Here is a 17,618-nt window from a genome sequence, read left to right as displayed (position 1 = left end):
TGTGGGGGTTAACAAGCAATTCCCTAAAAAAAATTAATCAATACTATTGCTATATAATGGTTACTATTATTGCAATTACAGCACACACCTGTAGGAGAAAAATGGGACATAACCATACATGTTGGAACTAAAGATATATGTCTTTTTATGACAGGCCTGTATTAGTTCTGTGTTAACAAAAATATTACCCATTTATAGAAGGGTTTTGGGCTAATTTTTTAACATTTTGAATAATACCTAAAACAAGTTGACCTAATTATAAAAACAAGAGCCTACTGCTCAATGCAATTGTATGTGGTCAACAAATCATCAGATAAAACAAATAAAACTGAGTAAAAATAATAATAACATGAAACATTCCTCACAAGAATTAAAAATTACATATGGCTGCATTGATGGGAAAAGGATACAGGGATATTCCCTCCACCCCATCCTAGATTTTAAAATACCTTTTGTGGAAATCTCAATGAAATAATACCTTTGTTTTGTTCTTTCAAAAGCAAAACCTTTATAGAGAAAAACTTTTGCAAATTGACATCCTTGATAACACATTTTGGTCTCATGTTTCAAAATGGAGAACAAGGATCTACAATGTTCATTTACTGACATATTTATGAAATATTATCATAGTAAATACATGCATGTGCATTAGTTGACTGCAGTACATCAAATTAAGATTGGATCTTGAGTTACATGGAAGATTTTAATCTTAGTTCTACCTCATAATAAGGGAAAGGGGAACAGGAGCATAGGAACCTTATCAATAATTGGTAGGCTAAATATTTTTTAGTGTTTGTTACCATTCTACAGTTTCAGCTGTTCTTAAGGAAACCTCTTTATATCAGAAAAGAGCATCATTTGGTTCCTTACTATGACAGGTAAAATTCTAGTTTAGCTACTTTTTGCTATCTTGGAAAGGGGTTAGGTTAGGACAAAAAAATTTTAGTAATGAATCCAGGGCCAAAAACATACTCTAGGCATATTGCTAAGCTTCCATGTTAACCTTCTTCTGATTTATAAGTCTTAGAAATTTGCCTACTTGACAGGTAGCTTACTATACCTTCTATACCAGCTTACTATACCTTTAGAAATTTTGACAAAACATCTTTTTTACCTGAATTTTCAGTTATCAGTTTCTTTTTCTCTGTTTTTTTCCTGTTATTTGAGTAGAATCCAAACCATAAGCCTATAAATTGTCTTTTAATTCAAAATTTAGGAAATGTATTTGTGGATCTTTGAAACCCTCATAAATTGAGATTGAGAAAAGTTTTGGAGCTTCAGAAAAGTTTTGTTCTACCTCATTTAAGCAGAAGATCTATTTTGCAAGGTTTCATTTTCATAACAGGAAGATTTTTAAAGGTCAGGGCCCACTAAAGGGAGAAAGAAAGGTAGTTACTTCAAATTACCTTCTCTGGACATACTTTAGTCTGCAGATCCATCCCCGGAAGTTTCATTTTCCTAACCTAACCCCTTTACAAGATAGAAAAAATTAGCTAAATTAGAATTGTACCCTAGGCTATGACAATTCCCCCAATGATCCCATATATAGCTTTGACAATATATTTCTTTATTATTGAACACTGTTGTATGTGAAAGCCTCTTTGTTGAAATGTGTCTTGTTTAGAACATGGACTTGATGCAATCAAATGTGTTTTTTTTTTTTTTGTAACAAGACATTTTCTAATGGCAAAGAGTGCCAGTTGCAAAAAAAATGGTGTAAATGTATAACTATTCCACCCACCACATAATGAGACATGTTAAGAAAACTATTTATTTCATAATGTGCAAAATAATCCTTGTTACTATACTTTCCAGTTGGAGAGCCTTTACCTTCACTTCATTCCTTCTTTTTCTAGTTTAGCAATACAACTTTTTGAAAAAAAAGATAAGCATTTTATCAGTTTTTAGTTTTGTCCTGAAAGATATGCCATCCTACAAATGAGGTGAAATGGTTGTACATTTATACCCAAAAATAAAGAAGGCAAAACTTCCTTATAATAATGGCTAGTTTTAAACAACAATAAAATACAAGTTTTTTCTAAATTGACCATTCTTCCATTGTTGTAATTTATTCCTATAGCCTAGGCTGCATGTTCATGTGGCGAATGTGAATTTCATTTGTATGTATGCAAATCATTTGTTGGTTTAAATTAGTTACAATAGCCAATTATATACATATAAAAAAATGTGTCAATGAGTGGTCACAGTTAAAATGTTGAAATACTTTCAAAAATGCAGTCAATTTCCTCAACAAGCAGATCAAAACATGATGAAAAAAAAAATACAAAACTGTATCCTAAGTTTTAATATGCTCATGAGACAATTGGATATGAATTTCAGTCCCCCTATATATGCCAATTCAGGGTATATTTTTCTATAACCTAACCTAACCCTGAATTGGCATATATAGGGGGGGCTGAAATTCATTTCCAATAGAAATGATTATTATATTCGTAATCAGCATAAAAAAAGGCATTGAATGGTGTATTCACTTTATTCCTAACTCAATAATATGATTTGGTAGAACTTTACCAAAATATGTCCTAGGAATGTATTTTGAAATACCTACCCCCACTCCTTCTCCCTCTAGTGGGTCCTGAAATTTGCCTAGACTACATGACAGGTCCATATCTATTGAAATTTTGACAAAACAACATTTTACCTTAACTTTCAGTTATAAATTTTGGTAAAATTCTACTTTAGTAACTTTTGGCTATCTTGGAAAGGGGGTTGGTTAGGAAAATGAAACTTTCAGGGATAGATCTACAGGCTAAAGTATGTCCTGGGAAGGTATTTTGAAGTACCCACCTCCACTCCTTCTCCCTCTAGAGGGTCCTGACCTTTGATGACCTTTAAAAATATGTGAGTTATAGAAGTGAAACCTTGCAAGATAGATCTTCTGCTTAAATGAAGTACAACAAAATTTTTTTCAGCTTCACAACTTTGCTCAATCCCAATTTATATGGTTTTAAAGATATGCAAATACATTTCCTAAATTTTTGAAATAAACTATTTATATGGCTTAAAATTCTGCTCAAATAACTGAAATTGCATTTTCAGAGCTAAAGCCAGAGAAAAAGAAACTGATAACTGAAAATTAATGTAAAATGTTGTTTTGTCAAAATTTCAATGGGTATAGACCTGTCATGTAGGCAAAATTTCAGGAACCTCTAGAGGGAGAAGGAGTGGAGGTAGGTACTTCAAAATACCTTCCCGGGACATACTTTAGCCTCTAGACCCATCCCTGAAAGTTTCATTTTCCTAACCTAACCCCATTCCAAGATAGCCAAAAGTAGCTAAAGTAGAATTTTACCCATATTTTTAAAGGTCATCAAAGGTCATGACCCTCTAGAGGGAGAAGTAGTGGAGGTAGGTACTTCAAAATACCTTCCCAGGACATTCTTTAGCCTATAGACTCATCCCTGAAAGTTTCATTTTTCTAACCTAACCCCTTTCCAAGATAACCGAAAGTAGCTAAAGTAGAATGTTACCCTTGTCTTCTTACAAATAATGGTCTATCAGCTTTCTGCTAGGACTAGTTCAAACAATGGAAATTAAGTAGGCCTAGTCTATAGAAAATTAAACTTTCTTTTTCAGTTCCCCAAGAAAGGCCAATAGTTTTTTCAGAGAATGTTTGAATTGATTTTACAAAAAAGGTGCACATGATTGATCATAAAATAATACGCTAGAAACTACTAATAAAATGCTAGAATCCAGCATGCCCAATATTTTAAGTAGATCATTTCTTCTTTGATATTAGGATTTACATTCCACAAAATCCCTAAAAAAAAGTGTTGAAAAGAAATCTCCGTTTTCAAATTTAGCCGCATATGCTGTATATGACTTATTGCTCTGATGAAAAACCCACTACAGTTGACCCAATCATAGGCAGCGCAATACCAATGCCTAAGTAATAGGTGATGTAGGCGCAATGTATTTTTTTTCTGACCAAGGCACTTCGTATAGAAATCAATCGCAAACCGGTCATCTGTATGCCTTTGTCAAAAGAGCATATAAGCGGTATTTTAGGAACAGTGTGATGCGTGAAGTCGGAACTTGGAGGGCTTGTTGGGGGGGATGTTGCAAAATACAGCCTTTTCTTCCCAATGCTACTGCTTCTACTCATACTACTACTACTTTTACTAGTAGTTATATTACTACTGCTATTAAAACTAAGGCTATGACTACTAAGTTTACTAATCCTACTGCTGCTACTAAGGCTATTGGTATTAATGAGAAAGGGTGACAAGAATGGTCAAAAGAGTAACACAGCAATATCTCAAGAACAGCTAAGAAGGATCTTTCAGGCTAAGTTGTGACAGATTTTGAACTAGCCAGAACGCACAATGTGAATACCAATAATGCTACTGCTACAATTGCTGCAACTAATGGCGGCAAGGGTATTAAGGTACAACTTTTAAGGAATGATTAGAGGGGTTTTATAGGCAGCGCGCTAGCGCTGCCTAAGTAAAGAACGATGTGGGCACAATGTGTTTTTTTTTCTTCTTCAGCCGGGCACTTCGTATCAAAGGCGTTGTTATAGAAACTTCGAAAACGCCTCATTCGACTGGAAATTCGAGTGGCTAGTGCCCTTTTTAATAGATGAAAGTGATTGGAGGGCAACTAGCCCCCTCCCCCAAGCCCATCATTCCCCCCAACACATCCAATCACAATTTTGAGATAGCCATTTTGTTCAGCGTAGTTGATTTCCAGATTAAAAATATGTTTTTGAGGAGGACACTCCCCCAAAACCCTCAAGGCAAGGGTTAAAAGTTATGCCCTGAGGGCATATAAGGTTTTTATAGAAGGTGTTGTCGAAGAAACTTCAAAACAGGCTCATGCTATATGAAAGTATAAGAGCTAGTGCCATTTTTAATAGTCGAAAGTTATTGGAGGGCAACTAGCCCCCCCCCCCCCACACCCATCATACCCCCAAACACATCCAATCAAAATTTTGAGATAGCCATTTTGTTCAGCGTAGTTGATTTCCCGATAGAAAATGTGTTTTGAGGAGGACAGTCCCCCACAACCCTCAGGGCGAGGGTTTTAAATTATGCCCTGGGGGCACATAAGGTTTTTATAGAAGGCGTTGTCGTAAAAACTTCAAAAATTGCTCATTTGCATGGAAATTCAAATGTCTAGGCCCCTTTTTAATAGCCGAAAGTGATTGGAGGGCAACTAGCCCCCCCCCCACGCCCATCATTCCCCCAAACACATCCAATCAAAATTTTGAGATAGCAATTTTGTTCAGCAAGGGTATTAAGATATGTCCTTGGGGCATATATGGTTTTTATAGAAGGCGTTGTCGTAGAAACTTCAAAAAAGACTCATTCGATTGGAAATTCAAAGGCCCTTTTTAATAGACGAAAGTAATTGGTGGGCAACTAACCTCCCCCCCCCCACACCCATCATTTCCCCAAGCACATCCAATCAAAATTTTGAGAGAGCCATTTTGTTCAGCGTACTTGATTTCCTGATAAAAAATATGTTTTTGAGGAGGATACTCCCCCACGACCCTCGGGGGAAGGGTTTTAAGTTATGCCCTGGGGCCATATAAGGTTTTAATAGAAGGTGTTGTCGTAGAAACTTAAAAAAAGGCTCATTCGATTGTAAATTTAAAAGGCTAGTGCCCTTTTTAATAGTCGAAAGTGATTGGAGGGTACCTAGCCCCCCCCCACGCCCATCACTTCCCCAAATACATTCAATCAAAATTTTTAGATAGCCATTTGTTCAGCGTAGTTGATTCCCAGATAGAAAATAAGTTTTTGAGGAGGACACTCCCCCACAGCCCTCAGGGCTAGGGTTGTAAGTTATGCCCTGGGGGCATATAAGGTTTTTAAAGAAGACGTTGTTGGAGAAACTTCAAAAAAAGCTCATTCGATTGTAAATTCAAAGGGCTAGTGCCCTTTTTAATTGTAAATACATTCTTAGACCACACTGGCTATACATGACAAATGAAACTCAGAGAGGAGAGAAACTAACAAAATGAAAAATAAAATCAAAAAGGGTGAAAAAACGAGGATTTTGTCAGCCAGTGGCGAACCATGAAGATGAACAAAATATAAGCAAATATTTCGACAAGGACCTCCGCCAAGTCGTCCTAAGTGCTAAACAAAAAAGGAGACAAAGAGAGAGAAAAAACACGAAAATCTAACCTTTCGAAGTTTACTTTACAGACAGAACAGACACTGAATAAAAACCAGGCAGGAATCAATGAAAATGAATTTACCAGTATGATTGGGCAACGATCTTTTGCCTTGCAATAGTTTTAGCTGGCCTACGATTTCGGTTTTCATTAGATATGCAAATAGGTTCTTTTAAGTTATACCGGGTGAAAATATTGATTGAGTCCTTCAAGATTAAACTGTCGTAAATTGCGCTTAATGAAATATCTCCTGTATCTCTATTTATTGCTAAATTTTGGTTCATATATTTTTTTTAACTCAATTACCTCTTTAAAAGTTTGTGGTACGCCATTTACAGTTGATATTAAGGTTGCCTGGTCAAACAGAACTAGATGTGTCGGATTTACGAAAATATGCGAAGCCAATTCCGAATCAAAGTTGTCATTGTTATTTTTTAATCTCAGGGACTTATCTATTGAAATTTTGTGCTCATGCAAACGTTCACCTAGTTGTTGATGGGTCCTACCAATGTAAAATTTTCCACAAGAACACGGGATTCTATAGACACCACTACCTAGTACAGAATCAGAACCATTAAATTGGAATTGTATATTTAAATCTTACGCTAGAGACATGAAAAGCTGGAGAAATATTCATTATATTAACCAAAAGTTGGCACTCAAAACGAAAAAGAAATTAATAAAAAAAACTTTCCGAAAAAGAAGTTATAGAAAGAAAAGTAAAAGAAAATTCCTGAGTCACTTCTCTTGCAAGGAGATTAATGATATAAATATCTACCCCATAAAATATTGATTATAATTAACTAGATACCTGCTAATCAAAAATGAACCGAAATTAATTTAAAAAGACAAGCTATCTAAAAAAAATTTTTGAAAGGAAAGTAAAGGCCATATTAAACTTAAGATCAGCAGATATAAATCCCTATGATAATTCAAACTCACAACGAACAGAAATTACTATTTAAAAATATGTGAAACCCAAAACGAATCGAAATTTAATAAGCAATTATAGCAAGTAAACATGCAACAGGTAATAAATAAAATTCAATGAATCTGTAAATCGTAGACCAAGTAAAACTTGAACTAATAAAATTAAACTGGAAAATATATTTTTAATGATGTTTAATAAATTTTTACAAAAAAAATAATTTTTTAAAGGAAAATTAAAGAGTAGGTAGGGTTTTTAAACCAAAAATAAACTGAAATAAAGTCATATAATCTTCCAAGCACAAAAATACACCACAGATCACCATCAGTAGATTAGTGAAACACAAAACGAAGAGAAATTACAATAAATAACCGAGTAAAACCCAAAATGAACATAAATTAACATGATCAGGGCTGAAAACAAAGAGAAGAGTTGACACGCCCATGCCTTCTGAAGATCAGAACATAATTACACTTTAATGAAAACAAAATACATGTTAAATGTTTCTGTTTTTTTACTCTAATAAATGAAAAAAATTATTTAGAACATAAGGAATAAAACTTTATATATGTATATTTAACTGTCAATTCACATTCATTTATTGTATTTAAGTGAAGTGCAAATTATGTTCTTGTCTTTAGATGGCATTGGTGCTGTCAGCCCTACTTTCATTTTTGTTTGTTTTGGGTTTCATTTACTCAATGATAGTATTTTGTGGTAGTTTTACTCTTCAACAATTATTTGACTTTAATTTTGATCATTTTCGGTCTAATAAAGCTCTTTTTATAAGAAAAGGAAACGATCAAAAATGGGGTTTTTAACGCCAAACGAAAATATTGGATAAACAAAAAAAGCGAAGATATCGAGAGGACAACCGCCTCTCTTCTTCAGCGCGAAACGAAATAATATATTCAAGGAATTTGCCAAAAAAAGAAGAAAAAAATCGCGGAAAGTCAATGTGAAAAGAACCAAAAAACCAAAAAATTAGAAGATGAATAAAATTCAATAAAAGCCAAAAATTATAAGAATTAAAACCAAATACCTAACAACCATAAAAGCGAGTCATTCGCCAATATCCACGATTTGCACAAAATCCAAAAATTTATGAATTGCCATCGACGGATACTAGCGAACAACAAAGAAATAAAAGGAAACAATTCATTCACTCAAAAACAAAATGAACCAGCAATTAAATAAGTAGGAGAACTATGTCATCTGATTCCTGATTTTAATTATTGCATTTCTTGCAGACACCCTTTGAGACCTATGGTGTTGTTCACGTGTTTGATTATTTGATTGGGAAAGTAGTTCAAGGTTTATTTCAGGGAATGATAAAGTATCAGCTTCTCTTTTGAGAAAACCGAAATAAGCTTCGTTATCATCATCATATTATTATCAGTTGTATTTTGCCCACTTATTCAGGCTCAAAAATCTTATATTAAACATTCCTCTGATTTCGTTTCCAAGGTAAAGCAAGCTTCGGTTAAAACAAATAGAAAAACAGGCAGCTTTGATGCGGATTCAATGCATACCAATTGTGATTCCCCAAAGGCCGAACTCGTGTTGGAGCATTAACTCAGTTCTATTACATCTATAACAGACATATCTGCACTTTTTGATCAGACCCTTCTTTCACTTACAACCGTGTGTAAAATAACTTCTTTTTATTCCGATTATAAAGCTAATTCTTATAAACAGAAATATGGGCTTCCAATGGGTGCCCCCTTTCACCAATAGAGGCTGACATTTTCATGGAAGACATTGAAGAAAGGGCTATTTCACAAAGTCTCTGTAAACCTGAATTTTGTTTTCGTTTTAAAGATGATATTTTTTATTCACGGGAGCATGGTGAAGAATCTTTGGGGTCTTTCTTTAACTTACTTAACTCTTTGGATCAAATTTTCTCAGGAATCAGAGGTAGTTATGCGTCTTCCTTTCTTGGATGTTCTGGTGAACCGAAATGATAGATTTTTCGAGTTAGGGGCTTATAGAAAACCTACGCATAGTGACCGTTACTTAAATTATTCCTCTAATCATTCTCCTGTGGTTAAAACAGGAGTGGTCACTTCTCTAGTCGATAGAGTATTGCAGGTTTGTTCACTACGTTTCCTGGATTCAGAGCTTGTTCATTTTAGGGATGTTTTATTTGGGAATAGTTGTTCAATTAGTTTAATAAATTCTGTAATTGAAAACATATTAAAAAGCTATCAGATGGTGACATAGATAATACAAATCAAAGGGAAAATTCCGTTTACCTTGGTCTTCCGTAGGTAAAAGGGGTTTCAGAACGCATTTACAAAAATCTAAAGAAAAATAATATTTACACTTTTTACAGACCCAGTAAAACTATCAGCTCCCAAAGTTCTCAAGGTAAAGACCCTATCCCAAAAGGTGAAAACTCTGGTGTCTAAAGAATTACATGCTCATGTGGTCTTCGGTACATAGGAAGAACTCTCCAACGGCTTATGGATAGATTAGATCTGCACTCTACCTGAATTGATAACACCCTTAAAAGCGGGAAAACCCAGAAAATTTCAACTCTTCCCTTGCAGAACATATCTATGGTTTTCCGGAACATACTATTTTATTTAACCGAGCTACTTGAATTTCTCATGACAAAGGTATTGTCCAGAACTACAGGGAAACGACTTAAGTTTTTAAATACCAACATTTAGGTTTAGCTTCAAACAGAGATTCCGGTGATTTAAGAATAAACGAGTCATGTTTCGGTTTTCTCAAAAGAGAAGCCGATACTTTAGTAATCCCTATAATAAACCTTGAACCACTTTCCCAATCATATAATCAAACACGTGAACGACGCATTAGGTCTCTTCTCTTTGTTTTCAGCCCTAATCATGTTAATTTCTGTTCATTTTGGGTTTTACTCGGTTATTTATTGTAATTTCTCTTCGTTTTGTGTTTCACTAATCTACTGATGGTGATCTGTGTTGTGTTTTTGTGCTTGGAAGATTATATGACTTTATTTCAGTTTATTTTTGGTTTAAAAACCCTACCTACTCTTTAATTTTCCTTTAAAAAATTATTTTTTTGTTAAAATTTATTAAACATCATTAAAAATATAATTTCCAGTTTAATTTTATTAGTTCAAGTTTTACTTGGTCTACGATTTACAGATTCATTGAATTTTATTTATTACCTGTTGCATGTTTACTTGCTATAATTGCTTATTAAATTTTGATTCGTTTTGGGTTTCACATATTTTTAAATAGTAATTTCTGTTTGTTGTGAGTTTGAATTATCATAGGGATTTATATCTGCTGATCTTAAGTTTAATATGGCCTTTACTTTCCTTTCAAAATTTTTTTTTCAGATAGCTTGTCTTTTTAAATTAATTTCGGTTCATTTTTGATTAGCAGGTATCTAGTTAATTATAATCAATATTTTACGGGGTAGATATTTATATCATATATCTCCTTGCAAGAGAAGTGACTCAGGAATTTTCTTTTACTTTTCTTTCTATAACTTCTTTTTCGGAAAGTTTTTTTTATTAATTTCTTTTTCGTTTTGAGTGCCAACTTTTGGTTAATATAATGAATATTTCTCCAGCTTTTCATGTCTCTAGCGTAAAAATTTAAATATACAATTCCAATTTAATGGTTCTGATTAGTAGCTTTTGCTTTATTTCAATACCCCCTAACAATCCATGAAAGTTTCAACTAAATAACTTCAGCCATTCCTGAAACATTTCAATTACAACCTTATGAAAACCTAGACGAAGATAGTATCTTTTGATTGAATATTCTGACCCTTAGCCGCTCAAAAGATATTGCGTGTATTCTCTGTTGATAACATGGAGGAACATAGTGTCTTTATAATTATTTTAAATTCTTCGCAAACATTCCATTGAGGTTCAAGCACTGTTCCACATACCCTAAGAGTTCCAACGTGATGCCCCAAGCAGTTCTTCAGATATTTCTGATGCGCCCTTTTGACAATCAGCATGGACAGAATGTGTTTTAATTTAGTTCAACATCCCCTGAAAGTAATCAGTCGTAAATGTAGTATCCAGGCGTAAAAAATTGGGGTATCATAGTAGAAATGTTACCTGGCAGCTTTCATGGCCTGGGGAAATTTGTCGGTAGTTTTTCTTAGAAACAGTTACTTCTTCCACTATCCCTGATTTTTTGGGAACCCCCAAAGAAATTGTGGCAACCCTTTCTTGACATAATGTTTTCACTACTTTCCAAAATTTTTGTCTCAATTACTTACTACCCATCAAAAACTAGACAGAGGTAATTGAAATATAGACTTTCCTTCGTTTTTTAGTAAAAAAGCAAAATATTCAAAAGGATATAATATTTCACCAGATTTGCTCGTGTATTGTGGCAAAGAATATTATTTGAACCTGTTTATGTTCGGTGTAATTCTGAAAATTGATGCAAAGAGGGTTATTTTACCACCTGGTTATTCTGGCTATAGAAAAGGGTAAAGAGATTGGTTAAAAACTTACTACTTGATCATAATTAAATTTTGTTGAAGTTATATAATCTAGAGTCATTGATTTATCGTGATCCCGTTAAAAAATAAATTATAGATTTTTAAAAAATTGCCATATTAACTTTCTCTTGGTAGCGTCACTCGTGTTTAAACTTATATTAAAGTTGGTTTTGTGAGAGTATAATGGGTAGTTAAACCTTGTCCTTTGAGGGGGTATGGTTACAGTCCAAGGTTTGTAAGTATGCATCAGCTATTTTGAAGGAGGGGTAGTGGGTCATTTTGTAGTTGGGAGGGGGCCAAGATATCTCGAACAGATAAATCTCATACCCAAATTTACTAATTTTTTGAAATCTCCTACAACTATGGCATGATCTCTAGTGAAGGAGGGGGAGGGGTGAAATGTTTGTCCAATCTCTAGTGATTTCTTGGTATATTTTTGATTCACACAACGCATTCCGAGCGCATTCCAAGCCTTTTCAAAACAATTGGTAGAAAAAAGTAAAAAGAAGAAAATTAAAAAAAAGTAGAGCTTCTGTCATTCTCTCATTGACTCTAGGTTAGATCGAGAAAATTAATATCTATTGGGTTACCTTTGATTTGACTTCAAATTAACTGCATCCTTGACCCCTGGTCCTCTGAGAGCTATGCACAGGAGTTCTTTTTTATTTGAATTTTATAATTACTTTTTTTTTCCCAAGAATTGTTTTTCAACGATGAATAATGCCAGTTTAAACAAGTCCTGTAAAATAAGACGATTTTCAATCTTACATTTTACAGTTCAATTGGGTTCATCTTACAGTTAAATCTTACAGTTTAATAGGGAGAAATCCTTTTATTAGATATGGAAAACAATAGCAAAATCTTTGGATATTTCGGGTACATACACAGTGCCTATTCTCGGCATGTAAACTGTTTATCTGCTGATGAAGGCCATCGTGTATATGGACTGTTATTTGTAAATCTTACATGAAACTATGGACAGAAAAAGCGCTTAAATCCAGTTAAAATTAAAGTGACTCAAAATATCCAGCAACAGGTAGCAATTGTAACAAAAATGTGTAACCCATTTTTAGACTTGACGAACCGGTACAGTGGCAGTTCTTTTGAATTAATTTTCTTTTCACGTTGAGGTCTTCCTGGTGTGAAACTCCCAATCGATGGAACCTTTGACTCTTTTGTACTGGCTGGACAGAACCTCTACTATTACCAATTATTTTGAGAGAGATCGCAATACGTTCTAGACTGCCTAAAGATGCAAATCACTAAAGCTTCTAAACACTTCTTTTGACCCTTCAATCAGTCAATAAATTAATTTATATATTAAAAAAATAATAATCAGTTTATTATCTTCGACTCAAAAGCATAGCTTGTGGGAGCCGAAAACAGGAGAAAGCAGAAGAAAAAAGAAACAAACAGACAGAGCAAGTAAACACAAAACAATAAAAATAAAGATGGTATAATAAAAATGAATGAAAACAAAACAATAAATAACTCACACTATACGGGAAAGTGACAGTTTTGTTTGCCAAATAAATTATTAATCATTTGTTTTTAAACAGTTCGTGGCAACGGACTCTAAGTAACGATCGGCTGTGCTAAATAGTAACAGAAATTTGAAAAAACGGAATTTCGATATCAGTAGTTGCGTACAAAAAATACACATATTATGTTGATTCCAAATATATAAAATTCCTCAAGTATAGTGATATCCATCAAAACTTACGAGATCTGAGAAAATCTGCCTGCTTTACGAATAGGGGGAATAATTCCGAAGACCACACTGCCTTTTCATGACGATAAATAAAAGTTCAAATAGGGATACATTAATTTTAATGGACCGGGATAAATTTCTAAAGCAATACTGGATATTTCGGTTACATATGCAGTGGCCGTCAGCATTAGTGATACTACTGATGATGGTCACTGCACGTGCGACCAAAATATCTAGTATTTTTGTGAAATTTATCACTGTCTATTAAAAGAATTTATCTCTATTTGAACTTTTATTTATCGAAAAGTTGGTGCTGAAATAACCCTTTAAAAGTCAAGAAATCTTAATGAAAAATACACCATCAGATACAGAGTATAAAAGAACCCTGTTGCAAAAGTTTCAAGCTTTTATATACAAAGAAATTAAATTTTGTGTGTTTTCGTTACCAAAAGAAAGATTACGGAAGTTTTTTTTTTTTTAGTGATCGAAATAATGGTCCTGGAAAATTAGGTGAGGGTGCAATTAAAACGGAAATGAAAAGTTCTAGTGCCCTTTTTAAGTGACCAAAAAGATTGGAGTGGCCATAAAGATTGGACAATTAGCCCCCATCCCTTGTTCCTCTTTTCCCAAAGTTGTCGGACAAAATTTGACAAAATAATTTTGTTGAGACTAGTTGAAAGATTCAATAACTTTGTCTCTATTTGCACCACGACCCCTCAGATCCCGTGAGGAAACGCCAGTAAGATATGAAATTTGCTCATTGTTTATCTATAGTATTTGTTATTGAAAAGTATAGATGCCTTCTTCGGGGGGGGGGGGGGAGGGTGGTTGGGGTTGGTTTCCATAGGGATATTTATCGGTGGTAAAAGAGAGAGGGGTAATTTTACACTAGTTAGATTTGACAGAATTTTCATTTGAAATTATTTTATTGGTCTTACTATCTCGTTACCTACTCAATTTTGAATATGAAGATGTGTCGGGGGGAAATTCTGCGGGCTATTTTCAGCGTGTTTGGATTTCCAGAAAAAAAGATACATGGAAAGGGGGATTCCCAAAATGGTCGAGAAAACGATTAGAAATTAAAATATTTTTTCAAATGAAAGTAGGCTGAGCAGGATATTTTAGGCTGAATTGTCTGCAAGAAATGTTGCAGGATGGGGGGAGGTGAGATTTTAATCACTTATGGTATTGTCCGGTGGCAATTTTACGGGGGAAATGTATTTTACTTTGGAGGAAATTTTCACGGAGGAGTTTCCCAAGAGGGGAGGGAATTTTTCATGGAGGGTGAGCCAGATTTACACTCATCATTTGAAAAACAATCGGAAGTTAAGTAAAAACAAGTTTCTTTTTTAAACTGAAAGTAAGAAGCAATATTAAAATTCAAAACGAATAAAAATCATTCCTTAATCGAAGGGGTTCCTTTCCTTCTCAATACCCTGCTTTTTACGATAAGTTTGACTATTTGTTCCAATATTTTTAAGAATGGCTCCTAAAACACAAGAGTCGTTACCACAAGAGTCGAATATAAAGATATTGTAAAAGTGCTAAAAGTTTTAGCGTAAAGAGCAAGGTATTGAGGAGAGGGCAACCCCTTCATAAAAGGAATAATTTCTGTTCATTTGGAGTTTTGAAGCTGCTCCTTACTTTCAGTTATTATGAACTTGTTTTTTATTTAATTCAATAACAGACTCCAAGTCTCAAATTTTTTTACTGCATAGAAGTTCTGTAGCTATGATTTTTTAACTTTAAAGTTGTTTTATCCTTTTTAAGAGTTTCTACCACTTGCAGGTCACGTGGGAAAACAATAGTTCAAAATTCCTTAAACCTTCTTCGATAGAAACCGCAAGAAAATCTAGGTCCTTTCCCGTGTGGTATGATCGTGCTAAGGATTCTAATCGGGGAAAATGAGCATAATTTTTTTTTCAACATAAAGTATTTTATAATGGAGGTACTATGTGGGGGGATGGGGCATAATGTATTTAATTTTTATCATAATACAGGTGCTAGTTCCAGGGGTATTGTTTTCAGCCTCTCAGACTTGAATATCTTTTACTCGAATGGGCCAGCTTTCCTCGAGACATTTGAAGAAATTGTTAGAAGTTTAATGAATGAAACAAATAAAAATATAGAAACACAGATGTAATATTTTAAAACAAAATAGTGGACAAAACCAAAAATAAAATGTTAATGTGAAGGAAATCGGATTATTCGGATTTCACATCCGGAAACCTTTATCAACTTAAAACAAACTGAATCAAACTAATTAAACATAAAGAAAACAGTTTTTTTGTTTTGATCCTTTGTTATTACGATCGTCAGAATTAAACATAAAGAAATGAATTAACATAACTGAAATTCAATTAAACATAAAGAAAAGAAATTGTTTTCCTCGTGATCCTTCGCTATTATAATCGTTTGAATTCAACATAAAGAAATGAAATCACATAACTGAAACTGAATTAAACACAAAGAAAAGAAATTGTTTCCCTCGTGATCCTTTGTTATTATGATCGTCTGAATTAAACATAAAGAAACGAATTAACATAACTGAAACTGAACAAAACATAAAGAAAAGAAATTGTTTTCCTGGTGATCCTTTGTTATTATGATCGTCTGAATTAAACAAAAAAAAATGAATTAACATAACTGAACTAAACATAAAGAAAAAGAAATTGTTTCCTTTTTGATCTTTTGTTATTATGATCGTCTGAATTAAACCTAAAGAAACGAATTAACATAACTGAAACTGAATTAAACATAAATAACAGAAATTGTTTCCCTCGTGATCCTTTGTTATTATGATGGTCTGAATTAAACAAAAAGAAATCAATTAAAATAACTGAAACTGAATAAACATAAAGAAAAGAAATTGTTTTCCTTGTGATTCTTTCTTATTATGATCGTCTGAATTAAACATAACTAAACGAATTAACATAAGTGCAGCTGAATTAAACATAAGGAAGAGAAATTGTTTTTCTTGTGATCCTTTGTTTTTATGATCGTCTGAATTAAACATAAAGAAACGAATTAACATAACTGAAACATAATTAAACATAAAAAAAATTGGTTTCCTCGTGATCCTTTGTTATTACGATCTTTTGAATTAAACGTAAAGAAACGAATTATCATAACTCAAACTGAATTAAAAATAAAGAAAATAAAGTGTTTTCCTCGTGATCCTTTGGTATTATGATAGTCTGAATTAAACATAAAGAAATGAATTAACATAACTGAAACTGATCAAAACATAAAGAAAAGAAATTGTTTTCCTTTTGGTCGTTTGTTATTATGATTGTCTTCCATATTTGTGCCAGCAAACCCGCTAATGTAATAATTGATGGTGCATAGAGAATGGTTATCGTAATACAATGATCAAAATTATCAGAAGTAAAACTCTTCTAGAGTTGGATTATGTTCAAGATTTTAGTATCCTAGTTGAAAATGATCCTTTGTTATTATGATCGTCTAAATTAAACAAAAAGAAATGAATTAACATAACTGAAACTGAACAAAATAGAAAGAAAAGAAATTTTTTCCTTGTGATCCTTTTTTATTATGATAGTCTAAATTAAACCTAAATAAACGAATTGACATAACTGAAACTGAATTAAACATAAAGAAGAGAAAATTGTTTTTCTCGTTCTCCTTTGTTTATGATCGTCTGAATTAAACATAAACAAACGAACTAACATAACTGAAACTAAATTAAACATAAAGAAAAGAAATTGTTTTCCTCGTGATACTTTGTTATTATGATCGTCTGAATGAAACGTAAAGAAATGAATTAACATAACTGAAGTTGAATTAAACATAAAGAAAAGAAATTGTTTTCCTCGTGATTCTTTCTTATTATAATCGTCTGAATTAAACACAAAGAAATGAATTAACATCACTGAAACTGAATTAAACATAAAGAAAAAAGTTGTTTTTTTTGCGATCCTTTGTTATTATGATCGTCTGAAATAAACATAAAGAAACGAATTGACATAACTGAAACTGACTTAAACATAAAGAAAAGAAAGTGTTTTCCTCGTGATCCTTTGCTATTATGATAGTTTGAATTAAACATAAAGAAATGAATAAACATAACTGAAACTGATCTAAACATAAAGAAAAGAAATTGTTTTCCTTTTGGTCCTCTGTTATTATGATTGTCTTCCACATTTGTGCCAGGAAACCCGCTAATGTAATAATTGATGGTGCATAGAGAATGGTTATCGTAATATGATGGTCAAAATTATCAGAACCTCTCCTTTCCGGCACATCAACAATGAATGTGTTAATTATAAATATTCCTGGACATTACTTAAAATTAGACATCAATTTCTACTCTCCCCCCCCATGTTTTTTCACAAGAGATCATGCCATAATTTTTG

At 33.1% G+C, this 17,618-nt stretch overlaps 1 protein-coding gene and 1 pseudogene across 2 annotated transcripts in view; both read right to left on the bottom strand.

The window, feature by feature from the left end:
• LOC148943831 (uncharacterized) overlaps nucleotides 1–3,732 on the bottom strand; it is a 33,807-nt pseudogene extending 30,075 nt beyond the window's left edge. The window contains exon 1 of the transcript XR_016142952.1: nucleotides 3,685–3,732. The product of XR_016142952.1 is annotated as an uncharacterized LOC148943831 (transcript). The remainder of the gene's footprint in view (nucleotides 1–3,684) is intronic.
• Nucleotides 1–17,618, bottom strand: part of LOC148943826 (uncharacterized) — a 606,774-nt gene that overhangs the window by 168,712 nt on the left and 420,444 nt on the right.

This window comes from Artemia sp. Qi Xiang Cuo, chromosome 15, assembly GCF_049724085.1.
Source record: "Artemia sp. Qi Xiang Cuo chromosome 15, ASM4972408v1, whole genome shotgun sequence".
Taxonomy (NCBI): Eukaryota; Metazoa; Arthropoda; class Branchiopoda; order Anostraca; family Artemiidae; genus Artemia; species Artemia sp. Qi Xiang Cuo.
Note: the sequence above shows the minus strand (reverse complement) of the source record. Positions and strands in the feature narration are given on the sequence as shown.